The sequence below is a fragment of the Notolepis coatsorum genome, assembly GCF_963971535.1.
Source record: "Notolepis coatsorum genome assembly, chromosome: 2".
NCBI lineage: Eukaryota > Metazoa > Chordata > Actinopteri > Aulopiformes > Paralepididae > Notolepis > Notolepis coatsorum.
In genome coordinates this window covers 199,895,107-199,908,056 of record NC_140166.1, presented here as the reverse complement: position 1 = coordinate 199,908,056, position 12,950 = coordinate 199,895,107, and positions in this window count along the sequence as shown.

Sequence of the window (12,950 nt, the reverse complement as noted above, 5' to 3'; positions counted from 1 at the left end):
CTGGGGGCGGCTAGGTGGTGTAGTGGGCAAGGCGCTCGCCACAAATGCAGGAGACGCTGGGTTCGAGCCCAGCTCTCCGCATTGCTATCAGCTTGGCTGGTCGTTCATACTAACACAATTGGCAGTGTAAGGGGTGGGAAAGCTGATGGGTGGGGATCGGACGTTGTGGACAGCGACTCCTACAGGTCGGTTGGTGCGCCTGCGCAGCAAAATCAGGAAGCGACGGGGGCGGCGTGTCCCTCCCACGCAGACCCCCGCCGCTGAGAGATTGCGCTGTGCAGGTGAAAAGATGCGACGGCTGCTTCCTCGAGTACCGGAGGGGACACGTGATGTAAGGCTTCGTCCACATTGCAGCCGGCTTGTGGGAGGCATGGCCTAACAGCGTTCGAGACAGGGGAGGGTAGAATTGGACGATACGAAATTGGGATGGGAGAAAAATAGAAAATGGGAGAAAAAAGTTGATAAAAAAAAAAGTGTCTTTGACTTACTTGACTTAAGCCTTTGCACTCCCTGCGGAGCATAGGCCACGGACGATTTCTTTCCATGTTGTACGGTTTTTGGCCTCCCGAACGATGTTGTGCCATCCCAGTCCAGCCTCTTTCATTTCCCCTATCCAAGAACGGCGCCAGGTGTTTCGAGGCCTGCCGCGTTTCCTCTTTCCAGGTGGGTTCCATCGTACGGCTTGCCGGGTGATGTTTGTGTCTTCCTTTCTCAGGGTATGGCCTATCCACATCCACTTTCTCTTCTTTATTTCTTTTGGCGGGGGTAGTTGTTTTGTGCGCTCCCACAGGTCCAGATTTGTAATGACATTTGGCCATCTCACTCTTAGAATGCGGCGGAGGCAAGAATTTATGAAGGACTGTACTTTTTGCTTCAGCCCTACAGTTGTCTTCCAGGTCTCCGAGCCATACAGGAGGACTGATTTAACATTAGAGTTAAAGATCCTCAGCTTTGTGTTTGTCTTTATTTCGCGAGACCTCCATACTCGACCAAGTAGGTTGTATGCCGTTCTTGCTTTTCCGATTCGCACTCTGATGTCTTCTTCTGTGCCACCCGCTGTATCTACTATGCTTCCAAGGTAGGTGAAGGAGTGTGTTTCTTCGATGGCCTCTCCCTCTAGTTCAATGTTTTGCTGGTACTTTCTGTTGATCTTCATAATCTTGGTTTTTACCCTATTGATCTTCATTCCTAGAGTTGAGGCTGTTTACTTTAGTTTGTTTCATTCCAGGGACTGTTCGATGATCATCCTCCAGTGGCGATCTGGTCTATGCATGACCTTTCTTTCCGGAATCCTGCTTGATGGTCTCTGAGGAGCATGTCAACGGCAGTCTTCATCCTATCTAGAATTATCCGGTTGAAGACTTTGCTGGCGGTCAAAAATAGCGTGATCCCCCGGTAGTTCTTGCATAGTGCAAGGTCCCTTTTCTTTGGTATTTTCACTATGTAGCCTTCTTTCCAATCTTTGGGTATCCATTCTTCTTGCCAAATTTTCCTCGTGAGGGGATGGAGTGCTTTGATGCTTGTAGTGATGTCGGACTTGAATGCTTCACTCGGAATGGTGTCTGGTCCTGCTGCTTTCCCATCTCTCAATTGTGATATAGCTTTCCTAGTTTCTTCTTTTGTTGGGGGGGTCATTTTCAGTGGGAGTGTGTCTGTTGCTGCTTGTATATCTGCTGGGATGCTCGCTGGTGCTCTGTTGAGCAGCTCTGTGAAATGTTCTACCCATCTCCTTGTTTGTTCTTCCTTTGTGGATAGTGTGTTTCCTGCCTTGTCTTTTATGGGCTTCTCTGATCTCATCCTTCTCCCCGAGAGCTTCCTGGTGATGTTGTATACCTCTCTCATATTTCTCTGTCCCGCTGCTTCTTCTGCTTGTGTAGCAAGCTCTTCATAGTAGCATCTCTTGTCCGCCCTGACCTTTTTCTTTATTTCTTTATGGAGCCTGTTGTATTCCTTTGTGTGCTTCTCCTTGGCTGCTCTCGTCCTGGCATTGTTGAGGTGGTCCTTTGCCTTTTTCCTCTCTTCCATGCTGTCCAATGTTCTTTGGGTGATCCACATTTTGTTTTCTTTCTTTCTTCTTCCCAGACTTTCCTCGCAGGTTGTTTGCCACACGGTTTTGATCTTCTCCGAGCTTTCGTCGATTTCTTCTTCCCCACTGCCCATTTCAGCCAGGGCCTGGAACTTGTTCCTCTGTGTGATCTGTAAGTGCTTCTGCTGTAGTTTTTCTTCCAGTTTCTTGGTGTCATACTTTGTTATTCTGTTTCCTGGGGTCCCCCTTTTCAGCTTCAGTTGTACCTTTGCTATGACTAAGTGGTGGTCTGATCCCACATCTGCACCTCTCTTTGTTCGGACATCAAGCAGAGATCGTCTGAACTGCTTCCTGATGCATATGTGATCGATTTGGTTGCATGTTTTCTGATCAGGGGACACCCATGTGGTCTTGTGGGTTTCTTTATGTGGGAAAAAGGTTCCGTCAATTACCAGGCTGTTGTCTGCACAGAAGTCCAAAAACATCTGCCCATTTTCGTTTCTGCAGCCCACTCCTTGCTGTCCCATGACAGGTACGTATCCGTTGTTTTCTTTTCCCACTTTGGCGTTCATGTTGCCCATCAGTATAACCACCTCCCTTTCCGTTGCTTTGAGTAGTGTGTTCTGTAGTTTTCCATAGAACTCCTCCTTTGACTCTTCTGTGGCATCGTTGGTTGGTGCGTATGCCACAATGATCCTGAGTGTGATTCTTGGATGAGACGTTCTGAACTTTGCTGTGATGAGTCTAGAGGAGACTGGTTCCCATCCAATGAGAGCCTTCTCCGCCTGTGTTGAGAGCAGGATGCTTACCCCCTGTGTGTGTGGGGCGCCTTCTTCTTCATGTCTGGAGTACAGTATCTGTTTTCCGGATGATAATCTGCTCTCTCCTGAACCTATCCATCTTGTTTCATTTAAACCTAGGATGTGTAAGCCATAGCTTTGCATCTCCTTTGCGATGTTGGCAGCTTTCCCTGCTTCGTACATGGTGCGCACGTTCCATGTTCCAATCTTTGTAGGTTTCCTGGTTGGGAGGACATTCGATCTCCTAGCTTCCCAGAGGCTTTGACTAGATCCACCACCCAGAGACCTTGCGCTCAAGTTATCTGTCAGTGTTTTCGTAATCAAACGTTAACATCTGAGCGGGGGATTGGCCTACCCAGAGGTGCTTTTTTGTCAGGGTAGTGCCCCCTTAGCCCTTTGCCCTCTCAGGCCCACCGGGCAGTGGTTGAACCATTCTTCATCTGTTCCCTCACCTGAGACCAGTTTGCCATGGGTGACCCTACCAGGAGCACTAGGCTCCAGACAACATAGCTCTCAGGATCCTAAGGACACGCAAACCTCTTTAACACTTTAAGTGTAAATGCCATACAAATACAGTAAATTACCTTTTATCAAAATATTAACCATTATATAAAGGTTGTAATCTGTAAATGTATTTGATTTTACTGTAATTTGACAGTAAGTATTTGTCAACCATTGATGCCAGACATGTACTGTTTTCTTGCAGCTTTTTTTCTTACAGTGCACCTTACCCCTGCACATTTTGACAACCTAGGATGGCTTAGAGTAGACGACAGAGTACATGTGCAACTTGCATGGGCCTGGTCTACAAGATACACTAAACCACTGGGATACCCATGTACATGTCGAAATACTAAACACGTTTCGCAATTATGCCACAATAATGTGGAACGCCCTAGCCACAACCGTGAAGGAATGTGAATCCCTACCCTCCTTCAAAACCGCTCTCAAAGAGCACCTACGGGTGGCTGCAATTAGAAACTGGCCCCTGTAAATTTCCAAATCCCCCCCCCACCAATGTACAGTTTCTTCCCCTTCAAATGTATATATTTTTTATGATCTCTTTTTACTACACAGTTCTGTATATCTGTACGTCTTGTATGTCATAAATGTCCTGATGAATTGAAAATGGGGACCCCGATTTAAACAAGACGAAAGTCTTTTTCTGGTCTGCATCCTCTTAGCAGTTGTTTTGTATTGAGCCATACTGTATTGTACCCATTCTGCAATCTGTAAATAAAGTTTTCAATCAATCAATCAATTATTGTTCAACATGAATATAAATCACCAAATTCGTACAGTTCCCGTTGTTGACCGATGGGATCTTGTGAGAGAGTGTGTCCTGACTGCAGAGCCGGGCCGCTGTGTCACTCTACGCTTCACGAGCAACGACACCATTGGGGTTTGTAAAAAAAAAAAAGGAGAGTAAGCATAATATGTGCTTCTCGGTTGTGTTTTTCCACTGATAATGACGATAGGGCTACATAGAGGATAGGAGGAAGGGATTGGATCCTATACTGTAGGGACCAGGCAGTATTCCAGAGGCGATGATCTAAATCACAAAATCGACAAAACTACTGAACGGAGTCAAATGTCCCAACTGCCTTCGCAGATCCCTCTCTTTCCCAGGGAGAGAGAGAGAGAGAGAGCAGGCTGTATTGTGGACTCTTGCAACACTTAAAACCCCCCACTGATATAATTGGCCTTAGACGGAGCAGGGAGCAGCAAGCCGCTGGCCCAGGCCATGACCAATCTCCTCCATAGATCAATCAAAGCAGCACAACACAGGTCCTTTCAAACCCACGTCCACCCTGGCCTGATGAATGGCTCGGGCCCCGCTACAGAACCCCTTCCGCACCTGATGCAAACATGTGGCTCTTCTGGTGCGGTACAGGCCAGCAGTGGAAAATACCTTAACCCCCCACCACCACCACCAACACCATCAGCATTATGAGCATCTCCTCAATACAGGTTCTAGATGTGTAGCTGAGCAAGGTGGTAAAAATGTATCCTCACTGGATTTAACAATATTGTATTGCACCCCGCCGTTTAGTTGAAGACATACAGCCGGTTCTAGATCAGATGGGGTCATCTGCCTTTCTATTGGGGGTCCTCGGTTTTGGGCCAAGCCGCAAAGCCGCTAGTCGTCATAATTTTAACCTTGAAAGTTGTTTATAAGCCTATCCCTAACCCTAACCCTAACCCTAATACTAACCACTCCCACTACGTAAACATGTTTGAATGTTTCGAGCACCAGTCTTCAACTGAAGTTAGATGGCAACGTGTGTTTGACAGTTTGCAGTGACAGCACAGCAGATTCCTCAGCCCTCGAGGAACTTATCGTGTTTATAAAAGTGCTGAGAGGAAGTTAATGGCAGATGACCACCCTGCAGAACACGCAGGATACTTGGTATCAGTTAGGGGTTAAGTGTCTTGCTCAGGGACACTTCGACACACTGCCCGGGAGGAGCGGGAATATAACCGGGAACCTTCTGTTTACCAGACAACCACTCTACCTCCTGAGCCACTGTCGCCCCCTACCGTGTACACAGGTCACTCTTGAAAAAGAGATATCAGTCAAAGACTTCAACTCTTACGAGTCATCTTTGCAACTAGCACTAACGTTACTTTATGATGAATGCAGGGTAAGTTAACTTCGGTTCAATGAATGATGCAGGGAATATGGAATTGAGGAAATGCCTTGTCTGACATGCTAATCGCTTGTCAATAATGTAAACAGAAGCGTTCAGTGTTGTAAATGCTCTTGTAAACACACTACACGTATTTCGTCCTGTGTCTTCATATCAATTGTAATACAATAAACTGAACTCATTCAATACACTCCATGGTAATCAGAGGTAGAGAGAGAGAGAGAGAGAGAGAGAGAGAGAGAGAGAGAGAGAGAGAGAGAGAGAGAGAGAGAGAGAGAGAGAGAGAGAGAGAGAGAGAGAACCCACCCAGAGGGAGAGAAAGAGAGCAGGAGAGGGGGGAGAGAGAGAGTGAGGGGGAAAGATAGGGAGAAAGATAGAGAGTTTAAGCTAGGTGAAGACTGACCCTTTGAGTGAGTGAGTAATATAAATATAATACTAATGGCATGTTGTCAATTGATCCGACAATAATTAGTGTTATTGTTCAACATGAATACAAATCACAAAATTCCTTGTTCATGTGTGTAACTGTAATTGGCATAAGATGCAGAGGAACATTGTTATTGGTCTGCACACGCACAGAGAGAGAGAGAGAGAGAAATAAGGGGAGTGAGAGTTTAACGATCAGGGGAGGGGGAGGGGTAAATTGCTGTGAGAAAGAGGTACCAAGAGCTTGTTTACTGAAGCTGTTTAACTGCATCAAGCAATGTCAAAGTAATACTGAAATAATATATTGAAATAAGCCTTTTAGAAATTATGAAAATAAAACGAATTGAAAGAAATGAGATTTGCACTTCTTCTGACTGTTTTGCAATGTGATTACATTGCAATGTGTGCAATGATGAATAAATACTTCTTCAAAGTTGAATCTTAATGTTTAATACATTTAGCATGATGATATTAATCTGGCAAGCGGCGCAACTGTGTTTCCCGACCACGTCGGGTCTAGTTTATCAAATGGGCCCTGGGAGCACACTCTCGCAGCGAGCTGTTTGCACTAATCCAAATTCATACTGAATAATTGGCAGCTCACGGACATCTAATCTCCAGTTCGCGTAGTAACATGTTCGACACTTGTGTGATCGCTTTATACCAATTACCTCAAACAAAGAGACAGCAGAGAGTGACGGCGGGTAAAGAGATAATTTTTTCTCCTCGTCTCCTCCACAGTTTACATGATAAAATGATACTTTATGTAATTCTTCTCTTTTAATTTCCTTGACAGATAGCATCTGAAGTGGAAAGGAAAGTCAGAAGCTAAATCATGTGAAGGGTTCTTGGGCCACGTTCAATTTGCAGCAATTTTCTTCTAATCACCCGGCGAGAGAGAGAGAGAGAGCGAGAGAGAGAGAGAGAGAGAGAGAGAGAGAGAGAGAGAGAGAGAGAGAGAGAGAGAGAGAGAGAGCGAGAGAGAGAGAGAGAAAAAAAGAGAGATATACTTGGCAGTTAGAAGTGGATATTTTTACTTGTTATAATAAATATGGTACTAGTCTGCCTACTTAGTATTTGCAAGTAGCCTATCTCTAGTAATACAGGAGAAAGACTCTTAAGGTTTTGATTCTGTAACCTATACCAGTAGGCCTACTACGTACGGAGATATTTAGTTAATTTAGGCATTTTTATACAGCGGCACTTCTACAGTATACACTGCTCACAAGATAGTTTACAGTTGACCAAAACGAAAAAGAGAACAGACCGATTCTTACACGACTGATCTAACCTTTGCCGCTCTGACACTCAATTCTTCTTTGAAGTCAAAAGGTCCCGTTTTGCATTTTCTAAAATTATTAGGCAGATAATAATTTTTTTTACAATAGCTATGGTGAAACACTCATAAAAAAATAGCACATCCTGCTAGATAAGATGTTAATTTCTTCCACAGCTGCAAACGTGCGTCAGATACCACGCATCTTGCTGATTCATGTACAAAGCGCTAGCCAATATGTACAGATTGGTGCAGAATTTAAACTATTCTCAGCTCCCAAGTTTGAAAGGACGCACCGTCTATTTATAATAAAACACAAGATACTTGCGCCCGAGTATTTTCAGTTTTATTACAAATACTGTACATGCAGCTCTCCTTTCAAACTTGGATGCTGAACATCGGATTTGAAAGGAGAACACCATCTATTATGCTATCAAATCATCAAGGATGATTCTTAATCTAGTGTCACCTTTTTCTTTTCTTATAATTTACATTCTACTCTGATACGGACTCTACATTTGACAGAGCACACTGGGGAGAACTGTGTAGCGTCCAGTGATCCAATATTACGGCATATGTCACGCGGTTAGAGAGCCACCATGTCGTGAAATGTCAGGCCAGATCTTAAACTGAAAGGTCAGATTGTTTATCTGAGCGCCTCTGGCTGTCCTTTCTATATAAACTTTACACACTCATTTTCATAGGTACGCGACCAATGCCGATAGAAACAGTAGATATCCAGGCTATCAGGATATCAGGATATCCTACCCTACGGTAGGTGTGTTTTTTGATAGTTCTTGGATAGTTCTCTGTTTTGAAGGCCTGATTTACTGGCCTGAAGTGCAAGTGGCAGGAGTCCATTTGAACACCCATGCCTTTATTATCAAGGGAAAGTGCTCGTTTTCAGTGGAGATGAGCGCAGACACATGCATGTTAAACAGCGTATTGTTTATTATATGTGTTTCCCAGGCTGCAGTAGAGAAGAAACTGGGACTCTGGGCTATTATTAAGATTAGCATAGAAGTGGATATGTCACATGACATATTGTTGTTTTACAGCATTGCTTTTCTCATTAACTAATTGGGAATATGAATGCAGTTGTAATTTACGTGAACCTGACATGGAATATTCTGTATGAAGCCGTAACTGGGACATCACCTTTGTTAACAATCTACCGTCAGGCGGGGTTTCTTGGACGATAACCAAAGGCAGATTTCCATAGCCTTAACATTTTTATTTGACTATGAAAGCTTCTTTTTGTGTAGTGAGAATAACTTAAACAGACTCTTAAGCATTTCTAAACACCCTTAGCTTCTCCCCCATAGAGGCAAACAATGTCAGCTAAATAGTATAGGGTCATGTTTTTCCTTTCATTTCAAACCTTTATTTAAACTCGAAAGGCAACTGAGGTTTCCCTCATTTACAGTCACGTCAAGTGTACATAGAGAGTTAAAGAAACACACGCCAAACTTTTGGGAAATTAGCTCATCGTCGTCTCCAGACAGAGACGAGAAGATAGATACCAGTTTGGGGAAATTAGCTTACCGTCTTCTCCAGAGAGAGACAAGAAGATAGATACCAGTTTCCTCTCTGTGCGTTCAGTAGAAAGCTATCTGGCTGGACGTTGAATGGAAGTGGACAGTGCCGGTTAGCCTTCGGGAGAGGTGTTAGTTGGACAATGCCTAGGCTAACCGGCACTGTCCGCTTCCATTCATTGTGCTAAGCTAGGCTAACATGCAGCCAGATAGCTTTCTATTGAACGCACAGAGAGGAAACTGGTATCTATCATCTTGTCTCTCTCTGGAGAAGACGGTAAGCTAATTTCCCAAAATGTTGGTGTGTTCCTTTAAGCAAAAAAAAGGCATATAGAATCACACAGCATATAAAATCATGACAATAAGACAACAAGGTGAGACAAAACTAAGGAACATTTTACATAATACTTGTCTTGTATTGACCACCGTGAAAATATCAACTGGTGCACCAACAACAACTTTAGTTTAGGAGAGATAGCTGGTATCGTCTGTGTCCTTCAGGATCCTTCTCATTGCTGTGCCTGAATAAATAAAAGACTAGATCTGTCCGGTCACTGGAGGCGTGCATGTTGTAAAATAGCCTCTTGTCATAATTGTAAGATGTAATGCATGCTATTACCTCATACAGTACAATCCATGGTATATTTATAGTATCATGTAGGGCCTATAGATTTATCCTACAGTATATTTACCTATATTGCCCTAATTGTTTCCATATTATTAAAAATGGAAAAAAAAATTATCTGAAATGTTAGCTCACAACACTCCAGGTCAATCTCTCTCTCTCTCTCTCTCTCTCTCTCTCTCTCTCTCTCTCTCTCTCTCCTCTCTCTCTCTCTCTCTCTCTCTCTCTCTCTCTCTCTCTCTCTCTCTCTCTCTGTCTCTCTCTCTGAACTGAACCTTTTCCCATGCGTTGTTGGCAGAGTTAACCCAAACTCTAGAGGGACCTACTGTGAAAACATCTAGGGTTACCCCCCGCCTCTGCAGCGATGTGTTCCTTGCCGATCTTTACGACCTGGCCGTTTGATGTTGTGAATGAAAAATGACAGTAACGTTACACTCAGACTGACCCCCGAAAAAACACGTCTGATGAGAGCGTTCTCTGGCAATTAGTCCAACCACACATGAGGATTATGAAAAGGCACGACGGGCACGACGGGCACGGCTGTGAGCGCTCTGCCTCTGTAATGAGACAAATAAATGAATTTGCACTTGGATTTCACTCAATTCGTTCTATTGTGTGTAACATTGTGGGTTAACGGTAGGGGGTAGGGGATGGGGGGGGGGGGGCCATATACAGGGGAAATAATCATTCCTGTCGTGCGCTTCCCTTGAAAATTACATTTCCCAAAGACACTGACGATGAAGGGAAAAAACCCCGGCGAAAGAAGATAAACCAGCCAGACAATTGGTCTTTGTGTAATTGCTAAGAAATTCAAAGAAGACATCATTATTAGCCAAAGACTTTTAACTGCCTTGGCATAATGTAAAGCTTGTCACAGGCCGGCGTTAATGGATCCTTAGAAGAGTGTCAGCACACACACACACACACACACGCTGGATCTCACTTTTTTCCCATCCCTCTCTCTCTCTCTCTCTCTCCTCTCTCTCTCACACACACACACACACACACACAGACACACACACACACCCACACACCTACACACACACACACACACACACACACACACACACACACACACACACACACACAGAAACACACCCTACCACGTAGACAATTACAGACGTCTGTTCGTTTTGCCTTGGGAATTGTAGACAGTTTATGGGCCAGATACTGCAATTTAAAAAGAAACAATTTGGTAGGGTCATGGTAGAGCAGAAAAAGATTGACAATAAAAGTCTGCTTCACTAGGTGCAGATATCCCAGGGCCTCTACCTGGAAATGAATGGTTGGCTTCATACCCTTTTCCATTTACGAATATTGCTATGCGCATTTAATATGTGTGTATGTGAGAGATAGAGAGAGAGAGAGAGAGAGAGAGAGATAGAGAGAGAGAGATAGAGAGAGAGAGAGAGAGAGAGAGAGAGAGAGAGAGAGAGAGAGAGAGAGAGAGAGAGAGAGAGAGAGAGAGAGAGATGGAAGTGGGCTGGTCGTGACTGAATATGTTGTGCTGGATGTGTCTCGGTGCAAGTGTGTGTGTGTGTGTGTGTGTGTGTGTGTGCGTGTTCATTTGTGTGTGTGCACCTTCCCATACATAATGGCTATGTCTATGTAACTCTTTCACCACATTGCCCTTTCAGTGTCATGCCCCCCCCCACACACACACACACACACCTCCTCCTATTACATGACGTTAATAGAGAACACACCACCTTCGCCCATAACAGTGGAAAACTGATGTTAGTGTTTCAATAGACACCTGCGGGGTCAGATGGCCAATGCTGGGTCTTAACATCTAACACCACCGGAGGTCGCTCTAAGACCCTCTGACAATGAGAGGAAGGATTAGAAGATATCCCACTGTGCATTTTACCTGTCCGTCTCCCTATAATAAATGAACCGCATTTATATAGCAGCTTTTATCCAAAGCGCTTTACATCGTATGTGCCTCACATTCACCCATTCATTCACCCATTCACTCACCGGCGGCAGAGGCAACCATGCAAGGTGCCAACCTGCTCATCGGGAGCAGTTAGGGGTTATAAGTGTCTTGCTCAGGGACACTTCGACACGCCGCCGGGAGGAGCCGGAATCAAACCGGGAACCTTCTGATTACCAGACGACGAGCACTCTACCTCCTTAGCCCACTGTCGCCCGGAAATAGAGGATAGTGAGAACTTGGCCCATTCACATACAGAGCAATATAAGAAGGTCCTGGGTTCGATTCCCGCCTGGGGACCAGGTTGCCAGGTACCCAGGTGGGGGTATCTCCCGGGCCTTTCTGTGTGGAGTTTGCATGTTCTCCCCCCCGTGCTCCAGAAAGAGATGGACGGGAGCACTTGGATTGGTCCCAAATAAGGTTTATTCTACATTGTCTCATTTCTTATAGGTCCCACTCTTTTTATAAAAGTGACAATTTGCGACAGATGACTAAGAAAGTGTTGACAAGAGAAATCCCCCCCCCCCCCTCAGGGGGGGGATTTCAATTTCAACACACCTCTTTTTGCAATGAAGCACTACAGGACAGACAGGTTCATTGATGGAGACTGAGGTTGGACAATGACAAGACACTTCCTCACTTCCAGTTAAAACATCTGTATTAATTAAAAGGTAAGTTCAGAATTTTGGACTATTTCCTGATGTTGGGTTATCTCTCAGCACAGTCCAGTCTGTTCTACACTATATACCCACAGCTCCTGGCAAGATAGCCACTCCTTTGGGTGCCCTGTGAAGTATTTTGTGTTTCTTTTTATGGATAGTACACACTGGAGTTTGGCCCCATTGACTTGGCTTTCGTTTAGAGGCTAAACTAGCTGGAGCTGCTGGTATCTAGTATGAAGAACAGCATGGAGGGTGGTGAGAGTTTCACAGGACTCTACTGATAAACAGCATTGGTCAGTAGGAAACAGGCCTATAGGGCTCCAGAATTCTGAACGTACCCTTTAAGAACATTGTAGTAGTTCAGTAGGACGAAGGCCGATGAAGATCCTGAGTACCTAAGATGTTTTCCTTCGGTTGACATCTGTTGTAAACCGTAATGTTCTGAACCCGATCTCTTCTTTCTCCGTCATCTGTCGCAATTGTCACTTAAAAAAAGAGAGAAAAAAAAGAGTGGGACCTATAAGAAATGAGACAATGTAGAATAAACCTCTCGATTATGTCAGAGCAATGTGCCCCGCTGTCTCCGTTTGATGTCCTTTTCAAACAAATGGGACTGCAAGGGCAACCCCCCACAGAATAAAGCTCCATATAAACGTGGAGTGGAAAGAACACTGAGCGCGACTGAGCACATGTTGCCCGACACAGAGATGACACCATATCCTTCAGGGTTCTTTTGGGGGGGGCCTCCCATCAAAAAACCACATGTGTCTGATGTCGGGGATGTGTAAACATCTACCGTCATACAAAGAGAAAGAGAGGAAGAGGAGCGCTGAGAGACTGTCTCTGTGTCTCCACCGCTCGCTGGAAGGTCTTCAAGCAGGGCCACTCCTGCCCTCTTCTGGACCACTGAGGGACGTGTGTGTGTGTGTGTGTGTGTGTGTGTGTGTGTGTGTGTGTGTGTGTGTGCGTGCGTGCGTGTGTGTGTGTGTGTGTGTGTGTGTGTGTGTGTGTTT